General features: G+C 40.5%; 1 pseudogene; it reads left to right on the top strand.

Moving 5' to 3' along the window:
• Nucleotides 1-2,885: 2,885 nt before the first annotated feature.
• Nucleotides 2,886-17,023, top strand: part of LOC119876911 — a 30,910-nt pseudogene continuing 16,772 nt past the window's right edge.

Raw genomic sequence — 17,023 nt, forward strand, 5'->3', positions numbered from 1 at the left:
TACATATAGGCTTAGGATTTGTTTAAAAAGTTCTGGGTTTGGGGCACCTGGATGGTATGGTCAGATAGGCAAGCATCTCTTGGTTTTGGCTCATCTCCTGATCATCAGGGTCGTGAGATTAAGTCCTGTGGCGAACTCTGTGCTTGGCAGGGAGTCTGTTTAGGATTTTTCCCTCCCTCTCTTGCTCGTGCATGTTCTCTCTCTAAAATAAAAAAATAAATCTTTAAAAGTTCTCAGTTTAATATCACTGGTTTGGTTAAAATCACGTGTCTATCTCTGAAGCAGTTACTGTGGCTAGAATTTGGAAAATTCTGATTGAAGAGTCCTGGATCATGTGACCTATATATCAGCCTTGTCTACAACCCCTGATGGTGAAAACCAGTGGTAAATCAGGGTGAAATTACTTTAAGAAAAGGATAAATAAATGCTGGATAGCAAAAGCAACATATCAACGACACACTCTTCTTGTTTTTTACCTCTTTATTGAGATATCACTCAAAGCAGGTGAACTATACTAATCTTAAACATACAGCTTGATAACTTTTTACACAGTTGGATTATCACCACCCAAATCAGTATTATTTTCAGAACCCTCAAAGTCTTTCTTGTGCCATTTCCTCATCATGACTCCCCACAGATAACTGCTATTCCAACCTCTAACACCATAGATTATTTTGCCGGTGCTTGAACTTCTTGCAAGTGGAATCTTTTGTGTTTGGCTTCTTTCACTCAACAGTATGTCTGTGAATATAAATGGAATACTACTCAGCCAAAAAAAATGAGATCTTTCCATTTGCAACAACATGGATGAACCTGGAGGATATTATGCTAAGTGAAATAAAACAGAAAGACAAATACCATATGATTTCGCTTATATGGGGAAACCTAAAAAACAAATGAACAAACAAGAAGCAGAAACAGACACATAAATACAGAGGGCAAATGGGTAATTGCCAGAGAGGAGGGACATGGAGGGATGGGCAAAAGGGTTAACAGGAGTGTGACATAAAAGCTTCCAGTTATGGAATGAATAAGCCATGAAGATGAGAGGTACAGCATAGGGAACAGTCATTGGTATTATAATAGCATTGCATGATGACACATGGCAGCTACACTTGTGAGCATAGCATAACAAATAGACTTGTCAAATCACTATATTGTACACCTGAAACTAATCTAACATTGTGTGTCAACCACAATTCTTAAAAGATTATTAAGATGAAAATAAGTAGAATACAAGTAGAATTGGGCCACCTAAAAATAACATTTAAAAACAAATATTGTGTCTGTGAGAGTCCTCTGTGTTGTTGTGTACAGCAGTAGTTTATTCTTTTTCATTGCTGTTTAACATTCCATTCTATAGAATATTATCCAAGCACTGTTGACATACATTTGAATTGTTCTCCATTTTGGGCTATTAAGAATAAAGTTGGCATGAACATGCCTGTGCATATCTTTTGGTGGACATGAGCACTCCTTTCTCTCGGGTGTGTATACCCAAGAATGGCATTGCTAGGTCAAAGAATATGTAAATATTTAGCTTTAATAAGTATTGCCAAACAGTTTTCACTCCCACTAGGAGGGTATGAGAGTTTCAGTTGCTACATAGTCTTACCAACACTGGGTTTTGTCAGTCCTTCCAATTCTCTACTCCTCTTGATTTCTCAAAGAGCTACAGATATTTGCTAGTGCAAGACTCCTTGCCATGGGAAAAGTTTCCACAGACTAACAGTCAAAGTCTGGACTAAAATGCTCAGTCCTGACCCTGAAGGGCAACAGGAACAGAAGAAACAGGAGAGAGAAAACTTGGGAGAGATTGAAATGTGTGGGGCTTCAACCTATTGGTGGGATTTGAATAAAGGAAGGGGAACAAGAAGGCATTTTATCAGAGTGTACAGCTTGAGGAAAGGTAGGAAGGTAGGAAAGATCTCAGAGGGAAATCTGGAAGAATGCTGACCTCACTTGAATGGAGACAGCACTTCTTGAGAGAAGCAGTTCACATGGCTGCATTGGTCAGGAGGGGCCAGCTTAGGCAAGGGCTTTGAAGTCCAGAAGTGGACTTGGGACTTGGGTGGCTGAAGTAGGGAGGCTAGTGGTGTGTTGAGTACATGCAGCCCCAAATGGGAGTGAGGTATATGGAATGAGGGTCAGCTGGTCTCGTTCAGTCTCCATTTTCTCCTATTTCTCTCAGTGAGGAGCATAACCATGATGAGTAGAATAATCATTTATCTTTCAACAAAGCCCTTGAATGTAAGCCAGCTTCTTCATTTGGTTCTCAATTGAAGAGAGATCTGTTCTCGTGCTGGAGAGAAAACCAGATGTACTGGATTGAGAAATGGTATATCTGCACAACATACTTAAGAGACACCTTAAGAGATACTCAAGGGGCTAACTTTGACTTTATGTGATTCATACCATATGAGCTGAATACACTAGATTGGAAGGTTTGTGGCAGGTGTATTTGTATAAGGGAGTGAACAGCCTGGGCTGCAGGCCCTGAGAATAGATAGGAATAGCTCCACTTCCTCTGCTCTCCTTCTAGAACTCCCTGTGGCTGGGCCCATTTATCTCCCCACTTATAGACTCAGGCCTATACTGCCAGTTGAATCATTTTTTCATTCATTCACTTATTCACTTAGCAAACTTTTGCTAGATGCCTAGTAAAAGTCAAGTACTGGAATTGAAGATGAAAACACAGAGTTTCTGCCTTCAAGGAGCTCACAAGCAGGGAACACTGACATGAAATAATTGAATGCAAATAAGATATGAAAAGAGCCATAATAAAAGTATTGCAGAAGATAGTAAGGGACATCAATTCTACCTGAAGAAGCCAAAGAAATGGTTGAAGGATGATGTGGAATTCATCTGATAGATAGGATCAGGGGATGGCCTCCCAAGTGAAAGAGAGTGAGCCACAGCATGTCAGGAAGACTGCAAATGGTATGGCTAAAGCATAGGGTTTGTGTGAAGAAGTAGCTGAAGATGAGGGTGAGAACTAGCCAGAGTCAGACTGTGAAGGGCTGCAAACAGCAAGCTAATGAATATGGACTTCACGCTGTTGGCAATGGGGAATCATTGTAGGGTTTGGGCCAGAACTATATAGTCCAGCATTTAGAAATCTCATACTGGCACTAGTGTGAAAGATGCAACAATAGGCGTGAGCACAGAGACAAGAAAATCAATGTAAAAGTTATTGCCTCAAATCTACTGAAAGAAGATACAAGCTTAAAATGGTCATCAGAGACGTGATGGAGAACAGGAAATGGCTCTTGAGGAGGTAAAAATCTATAAGACTTAGTGAGATTGGAGGAAGAAAGGGGAGGCCAGGAAGAAAGAATCTGGAGGACTCCTATCCTCAGTCGGTGGGGATGATGGTGCTGTTTTTTAGAAGAGGAAATGTTGGAGAAAAGGAAGGCTTGGACAGGACAGGAGAGGGAAGGGGTAGAGGAAATAAATTTAATTTTCGTCATTTTTGAGCTTGAAGTGTCTGTGGGATAGAAGTAGCATATGAAGTTGGATGTACAATCTGAGGACTTGGAGTGCTGAGCTACATACGTAGATTCAGGATCATCAACACACAAGTGATAAAGCCTGGAATCATTCAGGGAGACAAGTAAGATAAGAAGAAAAGACAGGACAATGCCATGGAGAACACCGACGTGATCAGAAATCCCCCCAGTGAAGGAGACAGAAGTGCAGTTTGAAAGATTAGAATAAAGCTAAAAGAAATTGCAAAGTGTGTGGGCCATTTCTTCTCTTCGAGTTGTATCCATACCACGTAGACGTTTCCAGCTCATAGTTGTTGCATGAACCAATAAACAAACAAATGGAGGAGTTTCATAAACATAAGGAGGCATTTCCATGCTCGAGTGCTGTGAAGAGGTCACTGATGCAAGATGAGAACTACGTGTTCCCACTAGGACAGCCTCAGCTACCCCAACCCCGAGGGCTCAGCCTGAGTCACTCTCCTCTGCACAGACACCTGCACTGTGGTTTCACCAGTGCTGCCCATGGGATGCTCCTTCTATCATGGCTGCCATCCTCAAGCCCTCCCCAGCTTCCACCGGTTGACCAACAGCTAGATTGCTGCCCTTTACTCAGTTCCCAAGTTCCTACTTTGGCACATTACTGTATTAGTTACCTGTTGCTATTTAACAAATCACTTTAAAACTTAAGGGTTTAAGATACACATTAAAAAAAAACAACACACATTTATTATCTCAGTTTCTGAAGTTGTGACTCTGGATATGGCCTAGCTGGGATCTTTGCTTGAGGATCTCTCAAAAAGCTACAGTCAAGTTTCAAATGAGGCAGGATTCATTTCCAACTCACTCCTTGGCTACTGGCCGTTCCTCACAGGCTGTTGGCCACAGGCTTTCTGTTACTTGCCGTACGTGCCTCTCCAACAAGGCATCTGACATCATCAAAAAACAGTGGGAGAGAGTTGGCTAGCAAGACTCAAGTCACAGCCTCTTGTAACCTAATCGCCGTGGTGGCATCCCATCATTGTTGCCATATTCTATGAATTACAGACAAGTCATCAGGTCCAGCCCACAATCAAGGGGAGTAGATTACACAAGAGTGTGAATACTCAGAGATACGAGTCACTGAGGGTCATTTTATTTATTTTTGTCTTTAAAATTTTTATTTAATTTGTACTTATATAGTATAACATTGGTTTCAGAAGTAGAATTTAGTGATTCATCACTTGCATTTAACACCCAGTGCTCATCACAACAAGTGCCCTTCTTAATCCCCATCATCCACTTAGTCCCTCCACCCCCACCTCACTCCTTCAACCCTCAGTTTGTTCTCTTTTGTTAAGAGTCTAGAGTCTCTTATGGTTTGCCTCCACTGAGGGGCATTTTAGAAATCTGCCTATGACAACCATCTAGATCCTCCATTCTCCTCCAAAACTGTTTTGCTGAGAATAATTCTCTGGTAGTGATCTTCACCATCTTCATTGAACTAAAGCAGAAAAATCTTATAACCTTAAATGTTGCTGTTTTGGGCAGCCCGGGTGGCTCAGCAGTTTAGCGTCCGCCTTCAGCCCAGGGCATGATCCTGGAGTCCCAGGATCGAGTCCCATGTCGGGCTCCTGTATGGAGCCTGCTTCTCCCTCTGCCTGTGTCCCTGCCTCTCTCTCTCTCTCTCTCTCTGTGTGTGTGTGTGTGTGTGTGTGTCTCTCATGAATAAATAAATAAAATATTTTTAAAAATAAAAAAATAAATGTTGCTGTTTTAATAATGCTTATATGATATTAACTACATGTCAGGATTTATAGGAACTTTATATGAGCTTTATAGACATGTTTAATCTTCACAACAGTGGATGCTCTTGTTAACTCATTTACAAAGCACCTGAGTCATAGAGAAGTGTCTAGCCAAAGGTCACACAGCTATTAAGTGGTGGAAATGGGATCTGAGACTCAAGAGTTTGGTTTCAGAATTCCTGCTGATAACCATTCTGCTATTCTACAACTTGACTATAAGCTGGGATGCAATGTTGTCCAGTCTCAGCATGTTATGACATTAAAACAAAACATTAAAAACATAAAACATTAAAAACATTGAGCAACAAAAACAGAAATTCCAACATTTAATTATCATTAAAAGATTCTGTTGAAACTCTACAGCAACATGTTTTGTGTCTCAGAGCCTTTCATTTGCCAAGTCTCCCCTTCAAATGTTCTCTGAAACACAGCCCAGGCTATTTTTTATTTTCTTTTTCCTTATTTCTCTGTTAGATCCTTATTATATGGGTTGACTTGGTCTTCTGGCTTCATTCTTTATTATCTTGTTTATTTAGCCCATGACCTGAATTTTACAGAGCAAAGGGTAATCCTGGAATTAGCCAAGACACCAGGAATTTACCTCATTTCCTCCTAACTGTCCCATCTGATTCTTCTCCCTATTTCTGTGTCATAAGAAAAACATAGAATGTGTAGACAGAAGTCTCCTAAGTGAGGAGGGGAGAAGGAGAAGCTGAGCAATCAAGAGAAAATTCTCTTTTGGTGATGGGGGATGCGGAGGGGAGAGAGGACAGGAGGCTAGGAACACATAAGCTGATAATCCTGGTCTTTGTCACATTCCAAGAGACGCGTGACTATTGTGCAATGTCCCTACGGTCACAGATGAGGCTGCCAAGTGGAGAAGCTTCCTTCTCATATCTAACTCATCTAGCTCTTTCCTCTGAGGCTGTGAATTGGGTTAAAGCACATGGAGAATCAGGGAGAATGAGAGATGCTTCGAGTTCTCCAACCCACTCTGCCAACCAACAGACCCCGGGTCCACACTTTGCTTCCAAGCCTGGAGTCTGTTCACCAGAAGCTTACAAGAGCTGATTCAGGAAAGACATAGCCATGCTTCATCTCTCTCAAAGTAAAACAACAGGACTATTAAGTCCTGTAGTAGCTACTTCGCAAAATCCCTCCTCCAATGGTCCCTCTAATCTGTTCCTGCTGCCAATACCCTCATTCCTCTGCCCTGATCTCTTCAACTGTCCTGTAAGTCATACCTCATTTCCTATCTTTTTCTCCACCTCAATCCACTTCATGTACCACTGCCAGTTTAGCCTTCCCCAATGCCAATCTGATCTTACCACTTCCTTACTCAAAAATCTCAGTTGTTCCCCTTTCTCTGTAAACTCTCCTCAAAACCTTCAAGACTCCCAAGCCCTTTTTCTAGACATATTCTTCTACATATATTGTGTGATCCATCTAAAACAGATAACTCACTGATTGCCAAGCCCTCTGTACTTCTCTGCCCCATGCCTCCTACTCCCATCATTCCTCCTGCCTCTGAAACCTTCCCTCCCCGCCTCTCCCATGGAAACAAATTCAAACACTATCAGAAATGACCACCTCTTCCAAGAAACATATTCAGCTAATTACAACTGAGTAATTAGTAATTCTGAGTAATTAGTAATTCTTTCATTTCTCAAAGCCTTCATTTGATCTTCTTTATGGCATTTTTCTTATACTACCATATCCATACACCACTCAATTATTAAAAAGTACATGCTTTGAGAGAAGTCTTTTCTTGTTGAACTTCAAATATCCTACAGTGCCCAGCAGAAAGTCTTAAACAGGTACATGTTAAACATTCAGTAAGTAATATTTAAACTGAAGTTTGAACTTCTCTGGTCCTAATTTATTATCTAATTTATCGTTTTACATCTTTTGCTGGAATAAGCAAGACACATTCCTTTAAAGAGGGAGGAAGAAGAAAAGCAGTAGAGGCCCCTGAACTGGGTGGTCACAGTCATATACATTACACAGCTTGAATTTCATCAAAGCCCATGAGCATTTAGTCTCTGGGTGTTACCTCATGAGCAATGCTTTTAACTAACCTGACCTCATGCTTTTCAACCCTGTCACCTGCCACTGTCAAAGGGAGTGTGGCACAGGGCATGTCAAACAGGAAAGACAATTACATCAATTCAAGTTTACAAATACCCATTCAACACCTACTATGAGCCAGCATTCTGCTAAGTGCCAGGGACAGAGAAATGAACAACGATGATATGGCATGGGTGCCTCTGAAATATAATTCCAGTAGCAGTAGCTACCATGTCCTGATAGCTTATAGACCAGGCCCCAGACTCAGTGTCTGACATGCATTGTCTCACTTAAACCTCACAGCAATCCCTAGCATCACACTCACTTATAGTTGGGAAAATGGAGGCTTAAAGAAGCTTTGTATTTTGCCCTGGATTATCAGGCAGTAGAGCTAGGATTTAAACTTGGAGTTTATGACTTGGGTGCATTCTTAGAAGCACTTGCTCTGTGTCTTCAACGTGTTTCTGTTCTGCTCAAAATAGATTCTTGCAAAAAAAAAAAAAATAGATTCTTGCTCCTTTTATTCTTTGAGTCTTGCAATGTAACTTTGGGGGCAGGTATGCATAACATAAACAATCTTCCTTTGCTTTGCCCCTGGAAATTCCACACGTCCATAGAGCAGTCTCTCCCTGGATTTCTCCAACATTCCTTCATCTACAACTTTCAGATTGAGAGAGCCTGTGGGCGGAAGCAGTGCAGGCTCATATATATATGAGATATATATAAAGATATCCCTTACAACTTTTTCGGCCCTGATATCCTTGACTGTGTTTCATCCATTTCCGTTGTATGGGTTTTTGCAAATCCCTTCAAATCCTTTGTTGAACAGGTAATGCATAAGTAAATCAGCTATGCCAAATATACCTGCTCAGTTTGTCACATGAACGTAGGCTAATAGATGCTTGATATGTGAAGAAGCCTCAGAGAATGTCTTCTCTAGTTTTCTGTGGAGTTTCATTTCACTCCACAGAAATGCTTCTTTGGGGTTATTGGGTTCCTCACTCCCACTGCTCTAGAGTACACTCCTATAATTCTTTTGCATATAGAGTGTTCCTGGAGCATTTCTCTGAAGAATGGATTCTCTGATTAATAAAAATTCAATTTCTTATTTGAACCCTTGTACATTACTGATCAGAATATAAAATGGTAAATCACTGTTGAAAATGGTATGGTGGTTCCTCAAGTCATTAAACATTAAATTACCATATGATTTAACAATTTCATTTCTGGGTATATACCCAAAAGAAGTGAAGGCAGGGATTCAGATGCTTGCACACTCATGTTCACAACAGCATTATTCACAATAGCCAAAAGGTGGAAGCAATGCAAGTGTCTATCAGTGGATAAATAGATAAACAAAATGGAGTATACATAAAAAATATTATTCAGACTTAAAAAGGAGGAAATTCTGACACATGCTACAATAATAATGAACCCTGAAGACATTATAAGTGAAATGAACCAGACAAATAAGGACAATTACTGTATGATTCCACTTAAATGAGGTGCCTATAATAGTCAAATTCATAGAATCAAAAAATAGAATGGTGAGTATCAGAGGCTGAGGAATGAGAAGTTATTGTTTAATAGGTATATAATTTCAATTTAGGAAACAGATGGAAATGTCCTGGAGATGAATGGTGGTGACGGTTGCATGACAGTGTGAATATATTTAATGTCACTGAACTATATATCCTTAAAAGTAGCTAAAGTGGTAAATTTTATGTTATGTTTTGCCACTATTTTTTTTCAATTTCTCACTTAATGGAAGAGGAATCTGAGTTTCAAGGTGAAGTGGTTTGCCGGAGGTCACTTGGCAAAGTGAGTGGCAGATTTGGGAGTAGTAGAACTCGGGGGTACTGGCCATCAGGCCATGGCTCTCCCTGTTGTAATATTCCTCCTCCTGGGTATAAAGGGTCCAGAGGAGACTTCAGGGAAACTCCAAAAATCAACATCTTCAAAAATCAACATCCTCTAGAATCAGGAAGTATTTCCACAGAAGCCCATTTTCCTCCTCTGTGGCCTTGCTATCTTCATTCCATTTTTTTTCTTCATTCCATTTTTGTCTCTCTTTTCTCCATGAACCAAATGCTCTTGATAGTCAAAGCAAGCATGGTCCTCCTGGCAAGGCCCTGAAGTGCAAATACAGATAGAATGGGCTCCAATGGAAAACGTATGTAGACAGGAGTTTTTTTGTTTTCTCCAACTCTCTTGGCTCTAAACTGTTGGATTTCATTCAAAGTACTTTCCAGCCCTACGTAGGCTCCTAATGCAAGAGTTTTGTTTTCCATGTGTGTCTTTCCTGAGCTTGCTGGTTGTCTCCCATGGATGCTCCTGGCTGCTATGCTTCTGCTGCCCTGCCTGTTGAACTTGAACAGTGCCTCCATTATTGGAAAAGCATGCCCTGGCAAGCTCTGAGGGCACATCCTGTCCAACCTGAGAGAAGGCACACCCTTGGGAAACAGGTTGTTTCACCCACTGCAAAAATATCTGCTCCCTTTGCTCGCTCAGTATACCAGGACTAAGACCTCAGAGCAACATAAGTCAAGACTTTACTTGGTCTTTAGATGGAGCAAAGGCTTAACCTAGGGTAAGAAGGCAAAGAAAGGTGTTTAGAGTTTGAAAACCACCCTGAAAGCTAAGATGAACCTTCCACAAGTGGGTCAGCTAGTGCTGTGAAGGGAAACCATTTTTTCAGTCTTTAATCAATAAATATGTATGGAGCATCTCTCATGGGCTAGACACTGTATTAGGAGATGGGGATATCTGACAAATGACAGAAATAAGTCCTCTGCCCTCATGGAGATTATACTCCAGGGGAGGAAGCAGATAAGTAAGGAACAACTAAATAAGAACATGTTAGACTGTGAAGTGCAAGGGAGAAAACAGTGAGATGATGGTGGTTAGGTTAGTAGGAGAAGGAAGTTATGCTGCTACTTTAGATGAGGTGGTTGGAGAAGGCCACCATGAGAAAGCTGAGACCACCAAGAATCTAAGCTGAGACCTGAAAGATAATAGGAATATATGAAAAGCCAGAGCAACATATGCAAAGGCTAAAAGACAGAAAGAAGGTGCCATGTGTGAGGATCAGAAGGGCCACTGGCATGGCAGGAGGATGGGAAGTAAAGGAGATAAGAGAGGACTTATGGGTCTTGTTGGTGACCCTACAGTAGAGAGTTTAGCTTTTATTCAAAGGAGAATAAAAGGAGGCCTTTGAAGGTTTAAACATAGATGGAAATGATTCTGAACAGACTTCACCTCCTTAGGTGAGACCTCCCTACTCTGATCATTCAATTCTCTAAATTACTGGGTCTCAATTTTAAATAAGCCCATCTCTTCTCTCTTGCTAAAGAGTAGAAATTGGGCTGTCAGAAATTCCAGAGACCCATGAGATTCCTGAATGAACTGGGCCATGTTAAATCAACTTGCATGTTTCCATCCCTTCATCTGCTTTTAAGGTGTTGGAATTCGGCATTAAAAGCCTCCTCCTGTCTGAGGCCTGACAAAGTAGGAAGAAGCTCAAGAGCATGTCATTGATCTCACTACATCTGGAGTAAGATCAGGCAAGCTGATCTTTAAATTAAAAGTATAGATTTCTTTCCATGCCTCCTCACACTTAACTAAAATTAAGCAATAGGCCTTGAACTGGCGAACAATGCATTCCTCAAAATCTATCTAGGCATAATTTATCAAAGCTACAATTAACCTTAATTGAGGCTCACCCATCTGCTCCCCATTGCCCTGCCTCACCCCCACCTAGAGAGGAAAACCCAACCCACTCCCCACCTGTAACCCAGAAAAATAGAAACTGTTTTATGAGAACATATGAACCCAGAGCCCTTTTACGGAGTAATCATCTATGTCCTATTCCCTGTAACACTGGATTGGGCTTTGGGGTATGGAAAACAGGTTGACATCTGGAAGAAATGTAAGGAAATATATGTTCCAGCTGGAAAGGTAGGATTCTGGCCCATTTTCCTTTCCACCGAAGGATTGTCTTTCCTTGGTCATTTAAAGTATTCCTGGCTCCTTCCTGACTTCTTTCTTTTCTTTCATTTGTCCCACAGATATGTTTTTTCAAGCAGTTAATATATGTCATGCAAAAAATGTCTTTTATGAGTCTTTTCTGGATGATATAGTAGAAAAGCTTGAATTCTGAAGTCGGAAGACCTCAATTTTAAGTCCAGGGAAATTTTGCTTGCCTGGAGCAAATAATTTTACTTCTCAAAATTTTGGTATCTGTTTTGGCAACCTAAAGGCTGCCCTGAAGATCAAATATAATAATGGGTATGAAAGCTCTGTAAATCATAAACTGCTTCAAAATGATAGTTGGCTTGGGAGGATATTGCATTTGTTTTAAGACAGATCTCCTTGTGGTCGCTCACAACCTCTAGCCAGGGGAAGCTAATGGAGACTTCACTTGTACATGCTCCATCCAAGCCCCCTTGAGCAGTCCTAAACATGTATTCCAATGGTCACATGTCTTTGTAAAGTTTGGGAAATAATGATATTTTAAAAGTAATTGGAAAACGTAATATGTCTTCCCTCTCCAACTTTTTCACCACCCATCTTTCCCTACTGAACAGTGATGAGTGTCAATAGGCATTTTTGGTATCTGGCCAAAGAGAAGTTGAGTCAGGGATACATGAAGTTTGGACTGAGTGGCACATGTTTCTGTAGTTGGCAGTCACTTCCATGTGTAGTTAGGTTATCACCAGGCCTACTAGAATAGGAATGGCTTCCAGGAATTCTCCTGACTCTACAATGTCAAATTCATTTGGCACCATAACATCAAAGTGCAGGGCCAAGGGCAAAATTGTGGTATGAACATGTCCCATGGTACTCAGCACTCAGTAATGGAAGAGCAATAAGATTTGAAACATATGGGACCAACAGCTAGTTTTCAAAAAGCTCTTTGAATTATTAGACGTATACAATTGTAAGTAGAAGATTCAGTTCTCTTTTACACCTAATTAAAAGTTTGCTACTATCAGAAATATACTTAATAGTACAATGTACACGAATATTAAACCACCAATTTTTTTGTTGTTGTTGGGAATCTTGCAAAATAGAATGGATCACAATTCCTACGGTTTACAGGTCATGAACCTGTGGCAGTATTACCAACAGCAAGCATATCTGTATATGAAGTCAGATGTTTATCACATCAAATCAGTTCACCTCTTAGCATATCTGACGCTCTTTGTGCTAACAAAATCTGTTGGTTGATGAAAATGAATACAACGTTCCCTTAGACACAGAAAAATGGCCAGATGAAGCAAATGTTCTGCCAAAACTCCCACACGTATCCATTCATAAATCAATGTAAGTAATATACTTAGATTACATGATCTTGCAGGTCAGTACAAGAAACAAGTTAAAATTGTTCTTCTGTATGCCTTAACTGAAGATTAATTTTGCATATTTTTTAGAATTACTGATCATATAAAAATTGTCCCAAAACTTTACAAAGGCATATTGGGCAGTACATGAATAAAAACATGTCATTTTTAAAAATTTGATGTTTGTAATATTTGCCAGCTTTTTTACAATTGAAAATTGCTATGAATTCTTGTCTCGTTCTAAATATTTATTTTGTGTTTTTTATGCATGCTTAATTTAGTTCTCTTTTTTATTTAGAGGGCCCCCAAATTATTTAAACTTTAAGCCCATCAAAGCCTAGGTGATTTGATGAAAAATGTGATTCCTCCACCCTGATGTAAACACAGGTCCGGTATCCCTAACTCATGCACAGCTACGCCCTTCATGTAAGAGCTCTGAAGCCAAGAGTGCACAGTGCAGATGGCAGGGCCTGCCACCCAGGATAAGAAGCAGAGCATCCCAGAGTCTGCCAATGAAAAGATTCTAACTAATGGGTTCCTGGAATTTAGGGTTGGGATACGATGCCAAGAGAGGGGAAGGAAGGAAGGAAACTGAAGTGGTTACCAAGGCAAATGCCTCTCAGATAACAGCCATATAGAGCCAGCTTACAGTGAAGATATTAAAAGGTTGTTTATACATCTCATCCCACACTACTATTTCAGCGACAATAACTAACCATAGGGAAATACCTATGTGGTGGCAAATGTTAGTTGTCTTCCAAAATCCATCTTCCTCCTTCCCTAGATGTCAATTTTAAGCCAAGCATATAGACACTTATGTAGAGATTCCACTTCCCTGCTTCCTTTGTGACTGGCTGTGGCCACATGACTAAGTTCACCAATGGGATGTGAGCAGGAGAGCTGTGTGTGACTTGTGCCTGGCTTGCTTTTTAAAAGAAATTGCTTCCTTTGGCTTTTTCCTTTCCCCTCCCTGCCAGCTGGGAAGTGACAAGTCTTATTTTCAAACATGCAGATAAGAACAATGATTTGAGCCAGAAGTTCCCAACTTTTCAGTTCATAGTACCCTTAGTATCTCAGTAATTTTATCACAATGCTGCTGGCCAAAAGGAAGAATTAATAGTTCTGTTTATTAAGTAGCTTTGTCCAAACAACCTAATAAATACTTATGTCCTAACAACTTCATGTCGAGAACTGTGAAGGGTCCGAGATTTTACCCTATTGGTAAGCTAATGAGTTAGCCAACCACATCTCATGGAGGTTGACATGAGACTCCTGGGTCGGAGAGAAAGGAATGCACTACTCATGGCAGCAGCAATGCTCCATGTGACAGCATTAATTTGGTTTCCTGAGCTTCAATTCCATGGGATTATGTGACGAGGGCTGTGTGACACCTGCACACACAGTGGGTTGTGTTACAGGAGAGGTAACCTGAATCTCAGGTTACCAAGCTTTGGCAATCTGAGTCTTTTATAATGAGCAGTAAGCCTGGCTGATCTCTGCCCTAGAGGGAGACATTATTTCTATTAAACTAGACAGTAAGTAGACCTGCTCTTTGTTCCAGATGGAGTCATTATTTCTGTCTTCTAAGTCTATTAGCTATACAAACATCAATTTTGGGATCAAAGATAATAAGTGCCTCTTGCAATATGATGCTTACAATAGATGCAAAACCATGACAAATACATGGAGCATCATCTCCCAACATTTAGAAGCCATTTGCAAAAAATATATATTATGCATAAATCAAAAAAAAAACTAGTTTTACTTTAAAACAACTGCAATCACTTGGTAATGGGATATGTGCATCCGCTGGACACCACACAACTCCTCAAACCTTGGGATCAGATTAGATACCACCACCCCATTCTCTCTTCCACGCTTATTTTCTCATCATAGTTGCTTTTTATCATAGCAACCACCAAAGACCTAGCCTCACAAAGGTATAATGTCATCAAAAGGAAGTAGTGTAATACTTTCTCAATGTTGAAACTGTGAACCAAAGCTAGTAGCATATGCAGTGTCTGTCAGATATTGAGGATCCTTTGTTTTCCTCAAAAGGGGAACATACCCTGTGGTTCTCCTGTAGGTTCACTGAAGCTCTCTGGGACCATTTGGTGCATGGTTTGGGAACTACAGCACTAAGCAATGGTGGAAGAAGCGCTTGATTCTGAGTGGCCTTACAGAGTAGATCTGTCTTGCTAGCCTAGACTAAATGGATTATTCTACCCAAGAGATAAAAAACCTTCTATCTTCTTCCAGTTGAATTTGTGGGGCTTTTTGTTGTAGTAGCACCACTTTTATTCTAACTAATACAATCTCCTACATAATTTTGGCCATGCCTCACTATATAGTATTTGATGACATATGCACTTACACTGTGAAAAAATTTTTTCCCATGTGTTTCTTTTGTCTTTACGACCTCAATCATCACCTCAATCAACATTTATTGAGCCTTCTGACTATGCCCCAGCCCTGGGCTAAGCATCCTTTCAAAATCCAAGTGCACCTATGTTCGTCAATCTCCTCAGCTGCAAGCTCAGCTACTCTTCAGCCACATCTAAAGCAAGGCCCCGTCCTATCCAGCAAGTAGAATTTGGACGTCACACTGATGCCTTACTCCCAGGAGTAGCTGGTGCACCTTTGCTGCTGGCCAAGTTTGGGCCTGGAACCCAGTGAGTGAGTTGAACAGAACTGAGTGGATCAATCTTTTTTTTGCCAATCTGATTAGGACTAAGACATTTCAGACCAAAACTCAACCTGACACACCCAGCAAGACATAAAGAAAAGAAGCACACAAGCAGCAAGATAGAGAGCTCATTTGTTCAAGTGCTGAGCTGGCCTAGACTGCTACTGGGGCAGTGAGCCCTGTGTGTCCTTGAAAAAAATCACAGGAAAGGAAGCAGCCTCTGGCCCATCAGCAGCCGAAGGGAAAAAAAAGAAGAGAGGTATCTGGACCCTGGGTAGCACTGGGAGAAGCAGGCTCTGTGTCCACTTCTATAACATAGGTGAGGTGTGTGAGTAAGTGAGCCCTGACACCCTCCAACTCTGCAGCATGGGGAGAGAAGAGAGTGAAGAGCTCCAATCCTCCCACACCCTAAGTGAATGACATTTTAATGCACACTGATCACTAGTAGATTTGACCCAATAAGAATCTTAGAATTTGAATAATCTTTGCAATTTTTTCTTCTGGAGGGCAGCATAGAGGAGAAAGATGAAAGATGGCGGAGCTTGGCTCTCCTAAAGACTACATTGTGTAATATATACATTTTTACTGCTACAGGAAGAATTCATTTACCTAAAGATTTCAGAAGGATTGAAATAAAATATGACTTTTGGTAAACTTTAAATAATCTAGAGAATTTATCATGATCTGAGACCAGATATCTGGTTTTAAAATCAATCATTATGGGACACCTGAGTGGCTCAGTGGTTAAGTGTCTGCCTTCAGCTCAGGGCGTGATCCGGTCCAGGGATTGAGTCCTTCATCAGGCTTCCTGTGGGGAGCCTACTTCTCCTTCTGCCTATGTCTCTGCCTCTCTCTCCGTGCTTCTCATGAATAAATAAAAATAAAATCTTAAAAAAAAAGATGATGGAACTTAAGCACAGAAAAATTAAGTAATTTGCTCAAGGTCAAATTAAGTAATTTGCTCAAGGACTGTGATTTTAATTTAGGTACTCTGATGTCATGGTCTATGCTCTTAACTCTCATACTTTATAAGCTCTACCAAAAAAGGGAGAGTGCGTAGAGGAAGAAGCTGTCAATGAGCAGTGTTTGGCAAGGGTGTAAGAAAAATGCATTCTTCCTAAATGTATAAATTGCTACACATTTTTTAGAAAATAATTCAATGTGCATCAATATTTTAAACATACCTTCCTTTTGACAGCAACTCAACTTCTAAGAATTTATCCTAATGATTTCAGAGTTCAGAAACATAGAAGACTGTCTTTTAGAATGTTCACTACTATAGTGTCTGTAACAGTGAAACCCTGGAAGTAACCTAGATGTCTATCAAGAGGGGATTACCTAAATAAATTATACTACTCCTATATGGTGCAGCCAACAAACAGGATCATGGGTATCTAAATTTTCTAACAAGAAAGCCACTGTGGTCCATTATGGAACCACTAGGATAAAACTTTTCTAGTCATAGGGCTGGCCTTTTATGGGGATAAAGTTGGTGGTTGCCTTGTAATGACATTTGAGACACAGAGAAGTTCCCTGCCCACTTTTGCTTCAAAATACCACTCCCACTCATGACCAATATTCTCCCACAGATCCCTTTAGGTTGATCTTTGCTCCCTGTGCTCTCCACTGCAGTGATACTCTGGGAAGCCATAACCA

The sequence above is a fragment of the Canis lupus genome, chromosome 13 (assembly GCF_011100685.1).
Source record: "Canis lupus familiaris isolate Mischka breed German Shepherd chromosome 13, alternate assembly UU_Cfam_GSD_1.0, whole genome shotgun sequence".
In the NCBI taxonomy this organism is placed as follows: Eukaryota; Metazoa; Chordata; class Mammalia; order Carnivora; family Canidae; genus Canis; species Canis lupus.